Source organism: Urocampus carinirostris, chromosome 15 (genome assembly GCF_059441175.1).
Source record: "Urocampus carinirostris isolate Australia breed hairy pipefish chromosome 15, RoL_Ucar_1.0, whole genome shotgun sequence".
NCBI classification, from domain to species: Eukaryota; Metazoa; Chordata; class Actinopteri; order Syngnathiformes; family Syngnathidae; genus Urocampus; species Urocampus carinirostris.
In genome coordinates this window covers 20,811,797-20,817,143 of record NC_142363.1, presented here as the reverse complement: position 1 = coordinate 20,817,143, position 5,347 = coordinate 20,811,797, and positions in this window count along the sequence as shown.

Sequence of the window (5,347 nt, the reverse complement as noted above, 5' to 3'; positions counted from 1 at the left end):
TATCCTTTCTGTGTTTATGCACATATACAGCAGGATATTAGGACCATTCTTGGCTGGCTTCCTGCAACAAAAATAGATTTTACTGTAAGTGGACTTTAAATACAGTAGTAATGAAATCCACTATGGGGTTTAATATGTGTGACTTATTTAATCAACAGAGGGAGTTTTATTGTCATGATCGCTGATGTGACTCAGCTGTGTCCACTCTTTTGGCGCCAACTGACGCGGGTTCCGATTGGCTCCCGATCACTATTCGACCCCAGTCCTGTCTGTCCCCTTTTGTCAGTCCGTCTGTGAACCTCAGTAAACACTAGGCAAGCCATTTTCGACCCTGACTCCCACCTGTCCCGTTTTTTGATCCTGACCACGTCTGCTCTCCCATCACGGCTTCCAACCTCTTTTTGTCCCTGACTACGTCTTCTCTCCTTTTATGGCTTATGACTCGCTTCCGACCCCGACCACGTTTTTGCTCTCCTGTCCCGGCTACCGACCCGCTTTTCCGTCCCCAACACCACCATCACTTGCCACGGAAGATCCATTTCCGCGTTCGGAGCACAATCCGAGTACCAGAGCGACTTGCTTCATGCGTCCAGCGAACACCGGATCCCTTTCTCTACCTTCCAATAAAAACTTGTGAGAAACGCAACGCAAGTGGGTCCTGTCTCCGTTCTGGTCTTGACATTTATGATCAAAAAGGAGGAATAACAGAATAACCTTTAGCAGGGATCACCAATGTGTCCTGTAAACAGATCCCCGGAGATTGTTCATTGAGATTTTCTAGGAAATTTGAGATCCAACTGGTGTGGGCAACGTGGTTGAAAAAAACACTCTCATTGGGAGGCAGACTAGTATATTAATGGCATAGAATGTGTGCTTCAGTTGGAAAGCTGGTGGTCTTCTCGAAGGCTCACAATTGATTTAAGATTCAGGGATGAGAGATTTTATTTTGAAAAGATTATTGAGGGTTTTTTTTCCTTCACAAAGATTTGATCTTGTGTATTGTTTAAATAAAGTTGAATTCATTCCCACTACAGTTTATTTAAAATTAGGCTGAAAAGTGACAAAAATAGTAAAAAAAGCACTACTTTAAATGATTGATTTCATAATTTAAGACTCAAGACTTTCTGCTTTTTATCCGTTTTTTTCATGAAAATGTTTACCTGAATTTGGAAACTACGCTCTTAGTTTTTATAGACACCCAAGTACTATTTTTATAAATTTTAGCATTTTTCGTATCGCCTTAAACAGCAAGTCTGTGACTTTTATTTCAAGTAAAAAAACAACTGGATGGGTTTCCTTAATGTTCTCTGGTTGATTCATAGTAGTCTGCAAATAGTTTCACAGTGGCGTCTTTGCGAGTGGCACCTGGCTTAGGCGACATTCAGTGGACAAATTTAAAACTGTAGGTCAATTTTGGACGTGATACAGCTCCTTTTTCTCATGTGCTTCTCTCAGCATTACCATTACCACTTAAAAAAATGTGGTGTACCACATTTGGGTCGGTGGGCCATGAGTTTGTCACATGTTTTATACAAAAGCAGATTTTTAGTGGTTGATTGAGCCTCTTTTAACCTTTTTTCTAATAATTACTTCCTGGTCATAGTATAATCAAATGCTGACTAAATAGTAGTTACATTATAAGTTTTTATTTTGGGAATCCATATAAAAAGCTACAAGATTTGAAAAAAAAGTTTCAACCCTTGACCTATAGCAGTGACATGTAGTCAAGGGAGACACGTGAGGCGGTGCCTTACCTGTCATAATGGAAATATACATTCGATACTATATCAAACTGTTATATTTATTCAGTGTAATTTTTGGATTTTCTTTTTAAAAATCACTGAATTTTCACATTAGATTACAAATATAATGAATACAATTAGTATATGTCGTATTACTGTGCTGAGCGTCTGGAGATGGGAAGTGAGGCATGCAATTCTTTTGCCTCATGGGGGGCGATAGCGAGACCAAGGATTCTGATTTGTTGCAGAACATAGAATTAGTGATAGTATTAGCAGGCTAAATGGAAAATCAAGCCTTCCAGGATGGTTTTTTCTCATTGCATGGCCTTTTTTTTCATAATGAAAGATTACCTATCTATTGATTATTTTATTTAAAAGAAGCAGCACATTGACTTTATTTATCGATAGATGGATAGATAGATAGATAGATAGATAGATAGATAGATAGATAGATAGATAGATAGATAGATAGATAGATAGATAGATAGATAGATAGATAGATAGATAGATAGATAGATACTTTTTTCATCCCCGTAGGGAACTTCACACTTCCACCATTATCCTTTGTTGTTTATTAACAGAATGCCCTTCGGGGTGCTGTGCTGTGTTGTAGTTTAGCAACAGCAAAGTGGATGACGTCACACGCTAGTCCAAAAGTTCGACATCCCTGCAGATGGAAATCTTTGTGCCCAGGGTTACACCACCTCGTGTTCACGTAGATAGCGAGTCCACCTCCTCTCCACTTCCCGCAGGCTTTCGTGTCTCTGTCTAACAGTACCGAAGCTGGATGGCTCCAGATAGCTCCGGGTTGCTCCGGGTAGCTCCCCGTTAGCGTCCAGGATGCTAGACGTGAGCCACGTTTCCGTAAAACACAGCAAACTGCACTCCCTGTACGCTTTGATGTTTTTCACCAGGACAGCCAGTTCGTCGGTCTTATTTGGTAGAGAGTTCACATTTACCATGATTACGGACGGTACCGAAGACTTATAACGCCGCTAGCCGCTTAGCTAGCTCCGGCTCTGCATCCACAATAGGGCCCCCTCATCACGTCGGCACGAGAATTCTTCAGGGCAAGGAGTTGATTCCTCGAATAAACGCATTTTTGTGCGTTAAAACTCATAACGATAGGATAGAAAGTAATCCAAAGTGTAGTTGTCAAATGGGACGAAAAACACCAAAGATAGAAGCAGACACTTAAAACAATAAATCACAAAAAGTGAGAAATAACACAGAGCTGCTGGAAAGGCTGCCGCTCGCGGAGGCGCCACTTTGATCACAAGTATGTAGGTTCATTTAGAAGAAAATATGACCGTGCCTCACTAGACACAAGCCTCACTTCACAACGTATAGCAACTCTGAAAACAATGAAGACAGACGTTGACACTTCTTGTAGCTTCTTGTGATGAGATTTCAGAATTGTTAAATGTCTTTTTGTAGTTGAATTAAACACTGTTCTTGGGCGTGAGCTCGCATTCCATGTGATTGGCTGGGAACGGGTCTGTAGGTGCTCCACCTTTCGCTCAAAGTCAACTGGGCTAGGCCGTCTCCCGTTCACCTGTGACCTCTTTGATGGCTTGAAAAGTGTATGTCTCATTCTAAAGCTGAAGAGGGAAAATATCTGTAAACAAGGCTTTAAAGAACCACACAAAGTGTATTTTATAAAACGAAATTTGACTGGGCTTTTTCCCAGCCTTTTTCTTTTAACTCTACCACGTTTATGTTTATAATTATGTTTTAACCTTAATCTAGAGGATTTTGAGGGTTTGAGAGTTTTTTCATCCATATTGCATTACATACTTGCTAAAAAGATATTGTAGTTTGGATCAAAAATTAAACATTTTGTTCATACCAGAAAATACAGGGTGAAAATGTGCTGTTCAAATAAGTAATTTAATAATAAATATTAAAAAAAAGAAACTATATATTATACAAAAAAACCTTTTGAAAACATGTTAATGGTATTTTTCAATTATTATGTGGTTTGAAAATGTTTTCATAAATAAAGTTAAAGAGAGAGAATGTATTATTTATCACCTCCTTGTGGTATAATAAAAACTTTATTTAAGATTTATTCAAATAATAAGCAAAACTTCATGAACTATTAAATAAACATGCATATTTTAAAATACTCGTAAGTCGAGAAAACAGCATACTTTTTTACACAACATGAGGCTTATCTTAAGACATAAATACATTCTTTTCTGCTGCTATGGATACCCACAAAGCTCAAAAAGGCTAGACAACAAAAAATTAAAAGGGGGGGTAACTTTGAAGTCACTTATTTAGAAAGAATGGAGCTTTGACGGGTTAAACTGTACGTATAGCTCTGCTTTTCTCTAACCCCTGCGTACGCGCCATATATGCCATCAACACATTGCCATACGGGGGTCATACGGTGGATTCAGGAAACAATACAAGGCACTAAGTGTGTTGACAAAGATCTGATCAAAGCCACTCATGCCAGTTAGTGGTGATTTATCATACTGAAATCATTCCCAGAGGCTTGTGCTCACCAAAGGACTCCATCAAAGCCTTAAGGACAAAAAACAACAACATATTTTTATGTTTTGGCACTCAGGGACAATGCTTCTGAAAACATATTTACATTATGGCACTGAATAATTTAAGTGCTATCATGTGTTTAAGATCAAAGAAAATAAAATAGTAAAAAGATTCCCTGCAACTGGCTGGCAACCGGTTCAGGTTGTCCCCTGCCCGAAGATAGCTGGCATGGGCTAGCAGCCCCACACGACTCTTCTTTTGATAAGTCAAGTCAAGTCAAGTCATTTTTATTTGTATAGCCCTAAATCACGAAGAGTCTCAAAGGGCTTCACAGATTGTTACACTATATTACACAAACTATTTTCAACCGACAAGAGGAGTAGGTTATTCGTATGCAATGGAGTAGAAGTGAGTTTTAAGTTTTGTCACGGGATTACCAGAACAGAGCAGGAGACCCCAGAGCGTTCGTACAATACTTTTATTTGGGGAAGCACAAGGGTTAGCGGGAAACTTCGGACGACGTAGCCAATCGTAGCGTGGGACGGAAGCAGGTTGAGTTTACCGGGACTGAAGAGATGATCGTAGCTTGGGACGGAGCAGGTCGGATCGGAGGCAGGCAGAGAGAATCAGGTAAACAAGGCACAGGTAATCGGGAGCGTCATACGGGGTACAGATGTGAATCCTCCGACCAGGAGTTCTCCGCGTAACGCGTTTAAAAGGGGAGCATTGACCAATCAGGAAGCACATTCCAGCGCGCCACATGATTACCCCAGGTGACTCCACCTGGGTAATCATGACAGAACCCCCCCCTCAAGGAACGGCTCCAGAAGTTCCCCAGAAAAAAAAATAAAAATAATTTTAACCCAAGACACGTCACAGGGAAACACAGGCAGAATCAGAAGAGTCCAGACTCAGGGGGGTCGGATTCAGAAGAGTCCAGACTCAGGGGGGTCAGATTCAGAAGAGTCCAGACTCAGGGGGGTCAGATTCAGAAGAGTCCAGACTCAGGGGGGTCAGATTCAGAAGAGTCGGACTCCGGGGAGCGGAAAGGGAACAGACAAGACAGGAGAGGAAAGACGGGACAAAATCAGTACAGGCAGACT